The 18,324-nt window shown below is 43.7% G+C and overlaps 1 protein-coding gene across 1 annotated transcript in view; it reads left to right on the top strand.

The window, feature by feature from the left end:
* Positions 1-13,640: 13,640 nt before the first annotated feature.
* Positions 13,641-18,324, top strand: part of LOC129132423 (mitochondrial nicotinamide adenine dinucleotide transporter SLC25A51-like) — a 62,949-nt gene continuing 58,265 nt past the window's right edge. Inside the window, exon 1 of the mRNA XM_054651494.1 lies at positions 13,641-13,759. The gene's annotated coding sequence lies outside the window, so the exon portion shown is untranslated. The remainder of the gene's footprint in view (positions 13,760-18,324) is intronic.

Genomic DNA, 18,324 nt, shown 5'->3' with positions numbered 1-18,324 from the left:
AAAACAAATGAATGATTATCGTAATTTGATAATCAAGGGAATAAAAGAAGCAGCACCCTGAAGGCAAAATGCTAAAAAGGCTTTTAAGGGACAGCAGGGGAAAGAAGAAACTCCAACTGAATGGTTAAACAGACTTAAGAGAAATATGAAACAATATTCTAAAATAGACCCTGAGACTATTGTGGGACAAGCTCTGTTAAGAATTAATTTTGTCACTAATACCTAGCCAGATATTTTAAAAAAAAATAGAAAAAATAGAAGACTGACACGAGAGATCACTGGATAGGTTATTAAAGGAGGCTCAAAAGATGTATGTCCAAAGAGATTAAGAAAAAGCTAAAGTGAAAACAAAAATTATGGTAACCACAATGCAAAAAAGTAATTTTCAGAAGAATGTAAAACCCCCAAGCACCACTCCTAAACATGAAGGTCATAGAGACAGGGGAAAGGAAAAGAACAGAACTCTAGTACAAATCAAATCTCAGGAGCATTCTCGAAATATCTGTTTTTACTGCAGAGTCAAAAGACATTATAAAAGAAACTGCCTTGATCAGATAAAAGATCTAAAAATCTTCCGAGAGATGGGCCCAGAGGAAGAATAGGGAAGACATAGGCTCTATTTTCTAGAAGACAAATACCATCTAGAGTCTGTGATAACGTTAAAAGTGAGTCCCCAAGAAGAAAAATTAGAGTTTGTGGTAGACACAGGAGCAGAAAGAACCTGCCTATTAAATATTCCAAAAAGTTATAGTGTAAGCAAAGACACTGTAAAAAGTAACAAACAAAAAGAGAGTTTTATAGTACCTGTCACTAAAGATGTGATAATTGAGGGAGAAACTAGAATTTGGATGGGAGATGTCTTATTAGTCCCTGGGGCAGGTAGCAGCATATGAGGAAGAAACTTAGAGATGATATAAAATGGACCAAGGAAGATGATGTTAAATTAGAAGAGTTGAAGTTAAAACTGGCCTCAGTACCAGCTTTAAGCTTACCCTCGTTAGAAAAACCCTTTCATCTGTACATAAATGTAGAAAATGGGGTAGCTCATAGACTTCTAGTTCAAGAGTAAAGAACAGTACAGAGACCAGTAGCTTATTTATCAAAGATGATAGACCCAGTGAGCCACGGCTGGCCAGTATGCATTCAAGCTATAGCAGCTACTGCAATCCTAGTAGAAGAAAGTCATAAGCTTACTTTTAGAAGTAAACTAGTTGTGTGTACACCTCGTGTGGTCCGAGGTGTGTTGAATCAGAGAAGAGAGGAAAAGATAAGGAAAAGAAGAGAATGTGAGAAGGGAAAGAAGAGAGAAGTTAAAGAAAGGGGAGAGATGGTTAGCGGACTCTAAGATGTTAGAATGTAATGATGTCTTAGTGCTAAAAGGGGACAAGAGTTTGAATACAGTTTCTGTATGAAAGGCAAGGAAGTGTCTAAACACATAGTTGTTTAGAAATTGTTCAATACCAAACTAGAGTCCAAGAAAGTTTAACAGAACAGGCTCTCCTTGAAGGGAAAAGAAGATATATTAACTAAGGAAAAACAATGTCAGGAGCACCTAGGGAAGCCAAGTTTAGAGTTGTCCAAGTTGAAAAGTGTTTGGCCGCTCTCATATGAGGGCCAATTCATAGGGGTGACCCAGCGCAGCAACTCCCAGTGTTCCCCCACCCACTAGAAGCGGTGCAAAGCACAGTTTACATAGAGCACCGCTAGGGTTGAGAGCTAGTTTAGTTATACCAAGGTCCCAGAGAGCAAAAGGTTGCCAGATGCGCTTGCCAACACGGCGGCGGTGCTAGGCGCAGATTGCGCGGGTTTGCCGCCCAAGAGTAAGCTAGCTCAGTGGCAGAGCTGCAGGGGCTGGCTCCCAGCCTGCCGGGGTCCCGAGTCCAGGATGGCAGCCTTTGTCCCGGCAAGTAGGTCGAGAGAGAGAAAGAGAGAGAGAGAGAGAGAGAGAGGGCGAAAGGGAGCCGAAGCATGCCCCCAGGGTCCCCGCGACGGTAGCTGTCTGCGAGTTCCCCCCCCACTCCCGCTAGGGCAGAGTCCGCCCTAGCCAGGGCCGCTGCGGTGCAGTAGCAGGAACGGAAGAAGAATAAGGGACAGCCGTTGAATGCACTGCTGTGAAAAGAAGGAGAGGGGCCAGCGCTAAAAATAAGATTAATCTCTCGCTAGCTCTCCAAACCTCATAAAGTTGTTTATTTTTTTAAAGCAAAATTTCTTTTTTCTTTCTGTTTGTTTCTTTTCTTTTTTCTTACTGTTAAAAAGAAGAAACTTTTGTTCTGAAGAATGAGTCTGTAATGCTAAAACAGTTAAATGTTGCCCAAAGAGTAAAAAGCAATAGATGTGATTGATCGTGTGTTAAATTCGACTTGACCTTTCTTGTTTAACTAATTATAGCTCACAAAAATATGAATTTGCCTCTACAGCTGTTAGCACAGCTGGATACAAGAAGAGGCAGCTGTAGAAAAAAAGCTTTTTGCTAAACCCAAAAAGTTTTGAAGAAAACTAATAGCAAAAGTTAATGTAGTGTTGTCTTCCTTTTATCGCTGTCCCTGTGCTTTTAAGAAGTCCTTTTCAAGTACTACTAAAACAACAATCCAAACCAAAGAAAAAGAGTAAATTCATACCAGCAAAATCAAAGAACTTATTAAAAAACCTAAAGAATAGACTATCACGTCTAAACCAAGTAATATCAAATTAACTTTCAGAGACTAAGTAGTAATAGTTTAGGAAGACCCAAATAATCCAAAGAATGTACAAAAAACCACACCTAATTAAGAAATAAAGCCAAACTTACATCACTAATTTCAAATACTACCTAAATAAACCCTAAGATGCCTCCAACACCTCCTTAAAGAAAAATACTTCCACTTCAAACAAAAAAATTAAGACTATTTTAGTCAGAGTTTTCATATTCTAACCTTAACCTATAACTGTTATAACCCATCCAAATTAAGTACCTGTAAGCAAAGCAAGAAAAAATAGTAATAAACAGAGAATTGAATGTCCAAAAAGAATGAGATAAATTGGTTTTACATTTAATCTTAAAGATATAGTCCAAGATTCAATAAAAAACAACTAGTAAAAAAAAAGTAAAACTAACACAGCAATCTAACTCTGTATTAGCCCCAAATTATATGCTAAATCGTATTATAAAACTCCAAACAGTTATAAAGACGATAACAAACAAAGCTACTCAACCATTAAATTGATATCAAGTCAGCAAAGCCAAGCAAAAACTGTAATATATCAAAATAAGTTAGCTTTAGACTATATATTAGTTAAAGGAAGTGTTTGTAGAAAGTTTAATATATCAGATTGTTAAAAATAGATGACAACAGAGATGTCATCCTGAGAAAAGCAAAAAATATTAAAAAAAAAATAACCCAGGTACCAGTCCAAAATTAGAAAACAATGTCAAAAACTAGCTAGTAATGTATTGAAGATAAGATAGTAGAAAAAATTAAGATTCTTCCTTTTATATGTTACAAGTGTTTTGATATTTCTTCCTTATTTAATCCCCTGGTTTTTTTAATTACCAGCATAGTCCAAAGAATGCAAGTGTGAAATACACCAATCACTTGTTTTAAAATTTTAAAAGCCTAATAGTAATAAAATGGTTATAAAAACAGTAATACAAATTAGAGCAATAAGAATTTGGACAATCAGAGTTAGGACAATAAAGGACAACAAAAGCAAAGAATACGAACGTTCAGGTGCTTTCCTCAAAAAAAGCATGGCTTGCTAACAAAGGATTAAGTCTTAAAAGCAATAGCCTGTTGCATATTCATATATCTCATACATGATGCATAAATACTTTTCAAACAAAGGGGCTTCTCTGGTTATTGTCAACTTCTCCTCCTTAATCCTGTTGGCGCCTCAAAGATGAAAAGGAGGTGGAAGAAAGTTTGTCTTTTCCAGTAATGAGGCAATATTTCTTTTCTTGGAGCTTGTTGCTGTTATCTCTGTGCGAAGAATTTCTTGATTATGTCATCTCTTTCTTGAGCTAGTTAAAGAGTACCTTACATAGCATAGTTTCTGTTTTAACATTATTTTATAACCTAAAACTATATTTCACACACTACTTCAGAGAATTAATACATCATAACTTTCTAACATAACACATATAGTATTCATTTTAATATTTTGCGAAGAGCCAATCATATAATATGCATTTTTCACACAAGTTGACAAGAAATATTACTCAAACCAAATGATTTATAAAGAATAAGAGGGAGGATTGTGAAAAATGCATATTATATGATTGGCTTTTCACAAAATATTAAAATGAATACCATATGTGTTATGTTGGAAAGTTATGCTGTATTAATCTCTTTTAAGTAGTTCTATATTAATCTCTTTTAAGTAGTGTAGTAAATATAGTTTTTAGGCTATAGCATAATATTAAAATAGAAACTATGTGATGTAAGATACTTTTTGTAACTAGCTCAAGGAATAGATAAGATAATCAAGAAATTGTTTGCATAGAAATAACAGCAACAAAACACTAAGATCCCAAGAGAAAAATTATTGCCTCCTTATCGGGACAACCCAGACTTCGAGAGACCAAGGCGATTGATTTACAAGATGAAGGGGGGAAGTTTACATTAAGCAGAAACACCCTTGGTTTGAAAGGAATATTTGAATCATGTATGAGATATATGAATATGCAATATGCTATTGCTTTTAAAGGTTAATCCTTTGTTAGCAAAATGTGCTTTTGTGGCAGAGAGCAAAAGCACCCGGACGTCCGTAATTCTTTGCTTTTTATTGTCTTTTATTGTCCTAACTTTGCCCAAATTCTTATTGTCCTAATTTTTATTACTATTTTTATTATTACTTTCATTACTATTAAACTTCTAAAATTTTAACACAAGTGAATGGCATTTTTCACAGTAATTTGAATAGCTGTTAAGAGTTAAGGATGTTATGAAAAGGAGAGAAGGGGCAAAGAGAAATGAGAGAAGGGCAAGAAGGAGAGGTGCAGAGGAAGAGACAGAGGGAGGCTGAGACCAAGAGTGACAGGAGAGGGCAGAGAGAGAAAGGGGAGAAGGCCAGAGAGAGGGGTAAGCCTCATAGGAGAATGGATCCATGAGAAGGAGAGAGACAGAGAAAGAGGGGCAGCTACAGAGAGAGAAAGATGGATGAGGTAGAGCGAGATGGGGGGGAGGGGGTGTGTGATGCAGGGAAAGCAGGAGAAACCTAGAGTGGAATATGACAAAGAATGAGACACCAACATTGAAGAGACTGTCAAGGAGTCTGAGAGAAAGAGAACAGCAGTCAGGGAAGGAGGCCGAGACAGGCAGGAAGTCAGAAGGGCAGGGAGAGTGAGAGGTAGTCAGACTAAGGCAGAGACAGGCAAGCAGGCTGAGTAGCAGGCATCCAGAAGAAGCAGGCAGAGAAGAGAGTGAGGCAGAGAGAAAGAGATCCCAGCAGGCAGGCTGAGATATGGGGTGAGTGGGGCAAGAAGACAGAGGGAAAGGCAGGCAGAGAAGCAGATGCAGAGAAAAAAGGTGGGCAGGGAAAGAGAGAGAGAGGAAGGAAAGACAGAGAGGGGTCGGCAGGGAGGCAGAGAGAGAGGCAGGGAAACGGGCAGAGAAGGCAGGCAGGCAGGCTGAGAGGCAGAGAGACAGGAAGACAGATGGAGAGAAGCAGACAGAGAGTCAGAGGCAGGTAGGCATAGAGAGAGACAGGAAGTCAGACAGAGAGATGTAGTCAGAGAGAGAGGGGCTGGCAGGGAAAGAGGCAGTCAGGCAAACAAAGTCAGGAAGTCTGAGAAGGGGCAGGAAAAAAGGGAGAGGGGCCAAGAGTGTCAGGCAGAGAGGAGACACAAACAGAGGCAGTCAGGCAGAGAGGTGGGTAGGGAGAGAAAGAGGTAGACAGGTGTGGAAAAATACTGAAAGACAAAGCTCAGCAAGGAGTGCACACATTGGCAATAGTTCATCAGAAAAAAAGCTGTCTGCAAACTTTAGGAGCAGGAACACTGAGGGTGCTTGGTGTACTCCCCTGAGAGAGCAATAGAACAAAGGATGGAGGGGCACAGAGGTGTTGCGGTCATGCTCTGTTTAAAACAATGCAGCTAATGGGAGCTAAGCCAAAGGAATGGCCCAACCAGTGACTGAAAGCTGAACTTTCATTAACTTGAAAATACATATTGCTTTTCATGTCCCTGCATATGCAAATGAAATAAAACCTGTACAGGTTTTACATGTATGACTGAAGTCACCCCAACTCCACCTAATCATGAAATGAAATCAACTGAAACTTTATCTTTTCACCATCCTCAAAGAAAACAATATTTATATAACTTAAGAGACTTGGACAGACAAATAATATACTGACTAAGAAGGGAAAGATCTAGCTGCCCTTGGGCCCACTACATCTGCTGATAACCCAGAAAGCAAGAGGGTCTCCCTTTCCTAAATTTTATGTGACAACAGGGAGAGAGGAAAGCAGGCAGAGAGACTGAAAGGCAGGCCAGCAGAGAGAGGCAGGCTGGCAGACAGGGACAGGCAGAGAGAGACGCGCATGCAGGGAGAGAGGCAGACAGAAAAAGGAGGCAGGTAGGCAAGCAGAGAGGGAGGCAGACAGGCAGTGAGAGAGCCTGGCAGGGATGCCATGAGGAGCAGGGAGGCTAACAGGCAGGCAGAGGGGAGGGGGAGAGAAAGGCTGGAAGAGACAGAGGGAAAGAGGGAGAGAGAGAAAATAAAAGAGCCAGGCAGAGACAAAGAGACACACTGAGGCAGGAAGAGAGGGAAAAAGTCAAGAAGAGAGAATGAGATGGGAGTGCAGGAGAGAGAGGTGAACAGAGGAGGAAAGTGCCAAAGGAGGAGAGAGGGAGAGGAGCATGTAGGGAGAAAGACGGGGCAAGCCTGGAGACTGAGGCAGAGAGGAAGGCAGGGGGGCAGGACAGAGAGAGTTATGCAAGAAGAGGGAGACAGTGATAGTTTGGGGGAAAAGAGAGTTGCTGTGGTGGGTCAACCTTGGCTGGCCACCAGGTGTCCACCAAGCCACTCTATAACTCCCCCTCCATCAACAGGATGGGGGAGAAAATACGATGAAAAGCTTCTGTGTACAAATAAAGATAGGGAGATCATTTACTAATTACCATCACAGGCAAAACAGACTCAACTTGGGAAAATTTAATTGAATTTACTCCCAGTTAAACAGAGCAGGACAAGGAGAAATAAGAATAAATCTAAAAATACCTCCCCCCACCCCTCCCTTCTTCCCAGGCTCAGCTTCACTTCTGACTCTTCTACACCTCCACTCAAGTGACACAAGGTGATGGGGAATGAGGGTTGTGGTCAGTACATAATGTTTTGTTTCTGCGGCTCCTTCCCACTCATGCTCTTCCCCTGCTCCAGTGCGGGGTCCCTCCCACAGGATACAGTCCTTCATGACTACCCAGCAAAGTGGTGGAGTTACCACCCCTGGAGGTATTTAAAAGACATGTGGATGTGGCACTTGGGGACATGGTTTAGTGGTGAACACAGTGGTGTTAGGTTAATGGGTCGACTGACTCAATGATCTTAAAGGTCATTTCTAACCTTAATGATTTTATGAACTTCTCCAGTGTGGGTCCTTCCCACGGGCTGCAGTTCTTCACAAACTGCTCCAGCATGAGTCCTTTCTATTGGGTACAGTCCTTCAGGAACACCTGCTGCAGCACGGATCCCCCACAGGGTCACACGTAGACATGGTGCTTAGAGACACGGTTTACTGGTGAGCTTGGTAGTGTTAGGTTTACAGTTAGATTCTATGATCTTGAAGGTCTTTTCCAACCAAAATGATTATATGATTCTATGTCTATTATTCTTTTTGCTGTATTCCCAAAGCTGTTTTGCCTGCAATTTGTAGAGAGCTGTAGATCATTCCAGCCAGGTTCACTGCAGGGTATTTCCTACCTCTTGAGTAGTTGGAGCACAATTAGCATGAAGTGATCAAATGAACTATAGTCTGAAACCCATGTGGGAGAGAAGTTTTTCAAACAATAGGAATGTCTCCCTGTCTCTCCTTTACTATGTTCTAAGGAATATCTCCTAGGGAAAAATCCTTGGGCACATCACAGGAGTTTGAGCAACCCCACCTCTCCAGAAATTTAAGGGAGTGTCTCTGTTTCAGTTCGTTGACTCCACCTTCTTCATCCTTAAATACCTAATCTCAGCTGGTGGTGGCTGAGTAGTTAATTTAGAGCATATTCAGTTTGAACTGAAACATTGAAAGCAAAGTTTCTGCTGCTTTGGTGAATAAGCCTGGTATTTCTGACTCCCTGGAAGAAGGAGGGTCTGAATATTATCTCAGTCCCTTCCCCTGTGCTGAACTCTGTTTGCTGTGGGCGCCTTTAGCAGTTACATTCAAGGTGGAGGAGGGGTGGGGGAGTAGTTCTGCAGGACAGCACCAAAACAGTCACCTGACTCATCCCTATGCTCAAATTGTTGTTGCTCTTTTAAGGACCCCTAGAAAGGTTCCAGCTCTTTAGGCGAGGAAAAAAATCACATATGTCCTTGCATCAGGGACAGGCGACAGGCATCAGGCATCCTTGGAGACAAGGACCTCTCACATCATTAACAATTGGACTGGCTGACCCTGGGCTGTCCTTTCCAGCTCTCGGGTCGGCTGTCTGTTCTCTGCCCCGAGATGCGTGGGATGGTTCTGCGACAGCCTGCACTCTGAAGAATGAGTCTGGACTCTTCACTTTTTCGTTCTTCAGGTTGTTTATTATTTCTTATCTACAAGATTTTCTTTCTGCCCAGCCGAGGTCCACTCAGCATGGCAGCCACAAGCACTCTCCCCCGCCCCCGAGGCGGTGTCGTCTTTTTATACTACAAACTACGTAGATCATATTTACTTTTAATTCCCAATACCTATCACCTATGTTAGACAGTGCATTTCTACTCTAAACCAATCCCCAAGTGCCAACATCACAGCAGAAAATGGAGAACAAGAAGAAGAAAGAAGAAGGACTAGACAAGCCCTGATTCATCCATCTTGTCCCCATAACACTTATACCAAAAATCCTAAAATCTACATTTTTCACCCTGTGAACACCTTGTTATTACACCATTCAAACCTGTGTGGCTTTCACATCCCCATGCCAAGCTGGCAATTCTCTGGAAGGATCAAAATCAAGCCATCAGGTGTTCCGGGCAGCATGCCAGGGTCTCTGAGCCCCCCAACGGGGTTCTCGGCAACTCTGGACATCCGGAGGGATGTGCTGAGTTCCCACATCCAGCGACCTCTTTTTTATAAGCAGGATGAAGTGCATTTGTCTAATGAGGGATTTACATTTCCACTAGGTATATTATTGGCAGAGTCCAGTTATGTTTGTTCCTCTACAATTCAATGATTTCCTCTGTACTACTTGGGTCTACTATTTGGCTCTATCAGGTTTAAATATTTGCAAGATGAGGCTCTTTCTTTTCAGCTGTGCATTTCCCTTTTCTACCTGATTATTCACAAATTTGGAAATTCAGTTTGTAGACAGCTCAGCCTTAGCCTGATTCTCTCAGGTTTCCTCTGGCTTAATAGCCAACATTATTATCAATTTGATAGGTAAAGGTGATTTCTTACAGGAAGTCTTGTACAGACTCTGGTAAGCCTCTCTTTTCATCCCCCAAACTACAAATCCCAGTCACCAGTCCTGCAGTTTGAGCCATTTACACACCATATTGTCCTTCTAATATTCTGTAAACATATTTTCAGTCCAATTGATACAATTAACCCAAGGATTTATGAGCACAGGTCCTGTTTGGGTACTTGCATGAAGCTCTAGAAAGTTGGTTACAAATTTATCACTGTAGGCACATGAGCAATGGATCAGTACCCTTCACATAAGAGTTACATATCTGTAATCTCAGGAGTACTCACAACACAACAAGATTGAGTGAAGGCTATGAAAATGTTAAGGGATGTTAGGAGCACAGCTGCCTCCTCCAGCAGCCATGGTCAGAACTCTCCTGCCCAGCTGCTGGATCCCAGCCCAAGGAATTCAGAGTCTCTGCCCAAGCTGAGGGATTCAGCTGTTACTTTCCCAGTTGCAGGCTCAGCCAGCAGTGAAGCTGAGCACGTATCTGAGACACACACACACACAGAGGACATATACAGGGCATTGATACAGCCAGTCACACAGACTGCCACAGACAAGGTGTGGTTAACATCACACACAAACTAGGATTCAAATAAAACATAAACACAGAGAGCTGGAAGGGATCTAAATTCACTACTGAAAGCACACGTGCACAACCACATTTGCAGATCCCCTGAGTACCCGCATGGATGCTTCTATCTTCTCACTACCCCTGCCTGCATCTTGGACTCTTTTCTGCAACATTACAGGGGAAGGAGGAGCATTAATGGGTGTAGAAAGGGATTTCAGGAGAGAGGTTTGAACAAATTCCCCATTCTGACAGGAACCATGAGATTGGTTCCCTTTTGGAGGGGGAAGTTTCCATTGCCAGACATAACTATTTCAAATATACCAATAATGCATTTGCCCTGGGAACTGTTCTTCCAATTTGAGCTGCAAAAAAATACAGCCTATTATAATCAAAACTGCCCACCTCAGGCCACGGTTGGTTTGCAATTCCACCAATTGGAAGTCAATGTGGGCCAGGTATTCGGATACAGTTCCAGTGCTCTTTTCTTAGATAACCCACAGGTTCCATCTATTTTCACCCAACTGGTTAGCAATTCACGTAAAGGTGAACCTTTCACTATACTGTGTCTGGTCCTCATTATTATTAATTCTCACCTCCTTGCTGCAAAAAAATGATCCGTCCAAATGGTATCCCCTGCACTCAAGTTCCCCAGGTGAACTCACCTTTTGCCATCAGTGGGTCATTGACTCACAGGGGATCGTAGTGGCTGGTGTAGCCAAGTGAGTTGCCCAAGTCCCTTCTGGGGTGCCAAAACTGTTGCAGGATTCTTTATTGCTAAAAAAAGAAGGAGATGCAGACACCCTTAAGTACAGAATTGCAAAAGGAAATACTTTACTGCAATGTGCATGCAGTGACCCAGCCTAGTTCTGAGGGGCCCTAATCATAAGTAACACACAGGTTATATAGAATATACAAATGGACTATCACCCAGTTACAGTCCTAAGCTTATCTACAGTGGGCTGATCCTTTGTGCGGCTGTGTGATGAGAGACAATGGTCTGGGCTAGTTTTCATCCTTTGTTACATGCTCAGAACCAGTTTAGAACAGGTTTATTGTCAGGCAAGGTTGTCATAACTAGCTGAGCTTTTGTGCTTCAATGTCTTCCCTCCTTAAGTTCTTGGAAAGCTCACTGAAACTAGGGTAAGGTTCATCCTATTAAATGACCTAAGTTTGTACTTCTTTTCACAGTGCGCCCATTGCTCAGTGGGGCAGGGGACCCAGCGATAAAGTACATTGTGAAATCCAAGTTACTCAGTGCTTTTTTGCTTCAGTTTTAACTGGTAAGGCCTGCTCTCTCCAAGCCAATTGGATGTATATGAGTCTATGGGACCAGATGGGATGCATCCAAGCATGCTGAAGGAGCTCACCAATATAATTTGGAGGCCACTGTCTATCATCTTTGAAAGGCTATGGCAGTTGGGGGAGGTTCCTGATGGCTGGAACAGGCCAAACATCACTTCTATTTTCAGAAAGGACAAGAAAGAGGATCCAGAGAACTACAGGCTGGTCAGCCTTACCCTCTTTTCCCAGGAAGATTATGGAGAAAATCCTCTTAGAGGCCATTTCTAAAGAGATGAAAGATAAGAAGGTGACTGGGAGCAGCCAACATGGTTTCAGCAGGGGCAAATCATGCCTGACCAATTTCATTGCTTTCTGTAATGAAGCAACTGGCACTGTGGAAAAGCAGAAGGCAGTGGATGTTTTATACCTTGATTTTAGCAAGGCCCTTGATGCAGTTTCCTATAGTCTTATCTCTAAATTGTTGGGATATGGGCATAAGGTAGATGGAAAATTAGCTGGACTGCTGAGCTCCAAGAATTGTGACTGGTGGTGCAAATCCCAGCTGGGGGCCAGTAACTAGTGGGGTCCCTCAGGGATCAGTACTGGGACCAGTACTGGCATTTAATGTCTTCATTAATGATCTGGACAATGGGATGGAGCGCATTATCAGCAAGTTTGTAGATGACACCAAATTGGGGGAGTAGTCAGCATGCTGGAGATCAGGGCTGCCATTCAGAGGGACCTGGAGAAATGGGATGACTGGAACCTCATGAAGCTCAACACAATCAGATCCAAAGTCCTGCATCTGGGATGAAATAACCCTATGCAACAATACAAGACAGAGACCAACTGTCTGGGAAGCAGCTCCCCAAAAGAGGATTTGGGGGTCCTGGTGGACAAGTTGATGATGTCAGCAGAGTGCCCTTGCAGCAAAGATGACTAACTGCATCTTGAGCTGTATTAGCAAAAGTGTAGCCAGCAGGTCCAGGGAAGTGATCCTTTCCCCTTATTCAGCACTTGTGAGACTGCATCTGCAGTACTGTGTCCAGTTTTGAGCTCCCCAGTACAAGAAGGATAGTGACATACTGGAACAAGCCTAGCAGAGGTCCACCAAGCTGGTCGGGGGCTGGAGAATGTGACATCCAAGGAGAGGCTGAGAGAGCTAGGCCTGTTCATCCTGGAGAAGAGAGAGAGAGATAAGGACTGGGAGATTACCTGCCAATTACAGGCAAAACAGACTCAACATGGGGAAAATAACTGAATTTACTGTCAATTAATTGTAACAGAGCAGGATAATGAGAAATAAGAACAAATCTAAAACCACCTTCCCCCTACTTCTCCCTTCTTCCAAGGCTCAGCTTCACTCCTGGCTCTTTTACACCTCCCCCTCCCCTGCCAAGCAGCACAGGGTGATGGAGAATGGGGGCTGCAGTCAGTTCATGTTTTGCCTCTGCAGCTCCTTCCTCCTCACACTCTTCCCCGACTCCAGCATGGGGTCCCTCCCACGGGATATAGTCCTTCAGGGACTTCTTCAATGTGAGTTGTTCCCACGGGCTGCAGTTCTTCACAAACCACTCCAGCATAGGTCCTTTCCAGGAGGTACAATCCTTCAGGAGCTGACTGATCCTGCATGGATCCCCCACAGGGTCACAGGTCCTGACAGAAAACCTGCTCTTACATGGGCTCCTCTCCACAGACCACAGTTCCTCCCAAGAGCCCAGTCCTGCATGGATTCTCCCATGGGGTCAGAGCTTCTTTTAGGGCCCATTCACTTTGGTGTGGGGTCGTCCTCAGGCTGCAGGTGGATCTCTGCTCTGCCGTGGGCCTCCATGGGTCCATGGGCTGCAGTGGGACAATATGGTCTTTGCCACGGACTTCAAGGGAATCTGTGCTCCAGTGCCTGGAGCGCATCCTTCCCCTCCTTTTTCACTGACCTTGGTGTCTGCAGAGTTGTTTCTCTCACCCTTTTTCACTCCTCTCTCTCCCAGCTGCTACTGTGCAGCACATTTTACCCTGCTATGTATTCTATCACAAGCGCAGCTCACCAAGCATGAGGAGTATTTACGACGCTCACAATGACCTTCTAGAGCGAGGTCGTATCCGGGCAGCTCTGTGATTAGCTGAGGAAAAGGGAGACGGGGTGGAGTTTACTCCTCCCAGCTGCGCTTTTTCCTGGTCACGTGTAGTTGACGCGAGTCGTGTTTCCGTGCTGCACTTGCTACGTCATCGAAAATGTGAGGTGGTGAACGCAGTATCCAGTTTGGTCGGCGGCAGTGGCAACTTTTATCTCCAAATTGCGTTTTCAGGTGGTATGGAAGACGGAACAGGTGAGTCACTGGGGAGAGGGTGTACTACTGCTCGCATCTCTCTCTCTCCACTGCGGCGGGACCACCTTGTGCAGCCTCTCTCTCTCGTCTCTTATTCCTCTATCATAAGGAGTCCCGTCGGTGGTGAAGGTCGCGCTGGGCTAGACCGCTGCTGCCTCTGGAGCATGAACGTCCTAGACTATCAAGGCAGCGTGGAGAGGGGTGGGGAGCACCCGGAAAAGGCAGGGAGGTGGTGGTGTACGGTAGCCGGGCTGCATCAATTCGTCCCCGCGCTCCGGACTGGGAGTGGCGTCTTGGGACACGCTACTCAGGGGGAAACGCTGGAGAAACGTTCCGCCATGCTGCGCAGTAGGTGACGACTGGACATGAGTAGGGAGAATAACAGTAGCACGCGGCAATTTTCTGCAAGCCGCCTGGAATCCTAGCTGCTGATCCCTTGATCACTTTCTCTCATCCATGCAGGCAGTGAGCTCTCCAGTAGCTGCTGCCGAGGAGCTAGTGGCAGAGCTTGAAAGCCTGATCCTGCTCAGTACACAAACACTCAGAATGCTTCTCTAAATCCCTGCATTGTTCCTGATGCAGGCACTGGGAAAAGGCTAAGGCTAAACAAGAGAATGAAGTGGCTGCTGCCTTCCAAACTCAACATTGTGTTTAGGTGTCTTTACTTTTGGCTGTTCCACTTATTTTCAGAGAGCCTCTTCTCAGGCTAGAAGACCAGAAAAAGAAAAGAGAACAATTAACAATTCAGGTTGGAAGGGACTTCTGGAGGTGTCTAGTCCAACCTTCTTGCTTAAAGTAGGGTCAACACCTAAGTCAGACCAGTTTGCTCAGGGTTTCCTCTGGTCAGGACTTGAAAACCTCCAAGACTGGAGACTGCACAACTTCTCAGGGTCCCTGTTCCACTGCTTGACTGTCCTCATGGTGAAAACCAGTTTCCTTATAGTCAGTATGAATCTTGCTTGTTTCAATTTGTGCCTATTGTGTCATCTTCCCACTATACAACACTGTGAAGAGCCTGGCTCTGTCTTGATAGCCTTCTATTAGGTGCTCCTGTAGCCTTCCTTCCTCCAGGCTGAACAAGCACAGTTCCCTCAGCCTCTCCTCATTGTGCAAATACTCCATCACCCTGACATCTTGGTGGCCCTCTGCTGATCCTCTTTATCACTTACTTTCTTGTATTGGGGTGCCCAAAATTTGACACATCATTTTAGATGTGATCTAATGAGCACTGAGTAAAGGAGGATAATCACTTCCCCCAATCTACTAGCTGTGGTCCTGGTAATATAGCTCAGGATATAGCTAACCACCTTTGTTGCCAAGGCATGGGTCTAGCTCATATTCAGCATGCTGTTTTCCAAGATCATCAGGTCCTTTTCAGCGGAGCTGCTCCCCAGCCAGTCTGCAGATGGTATTGATGTCAGGGGTTCTTCTTCCCTAGGTGCAGGACTTGACATTTGTCCTTGTTGAATTAAATTAAGTTTGGGTCAGCCCATTTCTCCAATCTGTCTAGATCCTGCCCTTGAGTGTATTTACTTCATCCTCCCAACTCCTGCAAACTTGTCAAGAGGAAGAGGCATCACCTCCTCCAGGTGTTTGATAAGATTTTAAACAGGACAGGTCCCAGAATAGACTCCTGCAGTGCCCCACTAGTCACAGGCATCCCAGCAGACTGCAACCCATTAACCACCACTCTGAGCTCAGTCATGCAACTAGTTTTTAAACCCATCTAGTTGTCTACCCATCCAGACTATAATATCTCAACTTGGATAGGAGAATATTGGAGGATACAGTATTGAAAGCCCTGCTAAAGTCAAGGTAAATGGCATCCAATGCTCTCCATCCACAAATCCTGACATTTTATGACAGAAGGCAATTAGGTTGTTCAGGCATGATAGTCCCTTGGTAAATGCATGCTGACTGTTCCAAATCAGCACCTCCTTCACGTGCTCAAATTATGTTCCAAGAGGACTTTATGATTTTCCAAGGAACTGAAGTTCCCTGGGTTGAAACTTTGGTTTTGTTTGTTTGTTTTAAGATGAATGCAACATTTTTCCTTCTCTAGTCATCAGGGAATTCCCCTGAACTTCATGACTTTTCAAAGCTAAGAGAATAGCCCCTGTCTCTAAGAACAGAGGCCTGGGAGACCACCAGTGAGGATTTGAGGCTGAGAAGGCGTTGAGTGCCTCAGCCTCATCTATGTCCACTGTCACTAGATCACCCATCCCATTGAGCAATAGGCCCAACTTCTTGTTCAGTCTTTTACTATTAAAGTGGTAGTAGAAGCTCTTCTTGCCCTTGATCTGTGGTTGGTAGACTTCCTCAAGTTGCTTTAAGAAGGCTTTGTCTGCCTCCTTACCCTGTCTGTAACAGACTCCTGCCACAATATCACACTTGTTAGCCTCTGCTTTGATCTCGTTCAGTTCCTATCAGTTGTGAGGGTATTTTTTGGAAATTGAGACCAAATGGAAGCAAAGATATATATCTTGGAAAATAAAAACAAAATTTCCTTTATTATATTTAATTTCTGATGAAATCATACAATCAAGAAGGCTGGACTTGATGATCTTAGAAGTCTTTTCCAACCATAGCAATTATATGATTCTGTGAAATATAAACCTGTGAGCTTGTGGTAACTATTGGTTGTATGCAGAGTGATCTGTGGAGAAACAGGTTAAAGTTACGGGGGGGGGGGTGAGGGAGAGAGGAAGAGTTCACTTCAAATTTTAGTGTATTTTGTTAAGTAGTTCAATTAGCTTTGTGCTTTTTAAAAATTTGGCCTTATTTTAGTTCAAAGTAAGCAGTAACTATGCAGCCATTTTGGCACTAGCAAGTCACTTATCCCCTTCTGGTTTTACTTAGCCCTTTTTCCTTCAACACCAAAATAATTATAATGATTCTTCAGTGTGTTGATTACTTGTGCAAAATACTAGAGTGCAACTAAAAGGTCTTACTTAACAGGCCTTCACCAGTACCTATAAGAAGTATTAAGGATTCTTCTAGTATAATGAGCTACCAAGACTGAAGAATTTCTTATTTACATGCATAGCTATGTCTTGAAAAGTGTCAGACTTGAAGGTTAATGCAGATAGTTAAAAACCATCTGTAGTCAGGTTTTGAAAAATATTGTATTGTTCATGTTTGAAGTTGGTTGATATTGATTAATAATTACCAACTCAAGAGCTAGCAGGCAGTAATTAGACACTGTCCTAGTGATAAGTTATCAAACCTGAAAAATAAACAAAAACCCATAAAACCTTTTACTTTAATTGTCATGCTTGTGCTTGGCATTAGGATGGGGATAAAAACTAAATAGATAGGGCCAGCATTTCCCATATTTGGTGGTACAGGTCTACCAGTTTGCAGTATTGTTCTGGTTAACTAATTGAATAACCTGCTGTGACCTGAAAGCCATCAGGCCTTTTCAGTGGTACACACTCTATAGTGCTCAGTAGTTCAATCAAGATGGGAAACATCCTGATTGCTTGTTAGGGAATTGCCAAATCTAGCAGCACCATAGAAACAAGTCTGCCACAACTCAATATTCCCAGATCCAACCAGTAGCAAGGCTGAGAATGTATTCCCAGTAGGTACACAAATACATATATAGTGTACATATACATATGGCCAACAACACAGAACACAGATGGAAACACAGCACTCAGACAAACAGCAACAATGACCTTATCCTGTTCCCCTCTCTGGCTGATCAGGGTGAAGGTTCATTAGTGGGAAATATATATGTATATGCAATGTGGATCCATCCAGTAACTGGATTTAGACACTCAGTCTATCTAGTATCTGGCCCCTGGATCCCCATGTCTCCCTAGTTGCTCGCACCTGGGCATATGAGCCTCCAAGGCTCATAGCCCCACTCCAGTTGCTAGTACAGACCCCCTCTCACATGCACACACTAGCTGGGCTTAGACACTTGATCTATATAGTAGCTACTCTTGATCTACATAGTAGCTGGCCCCTAGGTCCCCTCAGTCTCCCCAGCTGCCCCTCACAGAAACACACACATAAATGAGTTTCTTATTCCACTCCCAGAGCCCACAGTCTCATTGGCAGTTGTCTTGGACCCTCTGGTCCCCCCAGTAGCCAATTCCTCCAGGTGCCCTACCTTTAGAGACACATGCATACCAGGCTCCCAAGCCACAACCTTCTCCAATGCGTGTCCTTCCCATGGGCTGCAGTTCTTCATAAACTTCTCCATCTTGGATCCCCCATGGGGTCATAGGTCCTGCCAGAAAACCTACTTTTGTGTGGGCTCCTCTCCACAGAGCGACAGGTCCTGCTAGGAGCCTATTCCTGTTTCAACTATCTACAGGCTGTAGCTTCCTTCAGGGCACATCAACTGCTCTGGCATGGGGTCTTCCCCAGGGTGCAGGATGGGCATCTGCTCCACCGTGGACCTCCATGGGTTGCAGGGGAACAACCTGCATCACCATGGTCTTCACCTCAGGCAGCAGGGGAATCTCAGCTCCAGTGCCTGGAGCACCTCCTCCCCCTCCTTCTTCCCTGACCTTGGTGTCTGCAAGGTTGTTTCTCCCTCATATTCTCACTCA

The sequence above is a fragment of the Agelaius phoeniceus genome, chromosome W, assembly GCF_051311805.1.
Source record: "Agelaius phoeniceus isolate bAgePho1 chromosome W, bAgePho1.hap1, whole genome shotgun sequence".
Lineage (NCBI taxonomy): Eukaryota > Metazoa > Chordata > Aves > Passeriformes > Icteridae > Agelaius > Agelaius phoeniceus.
The sequence above is the reverse complement of the archived record's forward strand: the minus strand, read 5'-3'. Positions and strand labels throughout refer to the sequence as shown.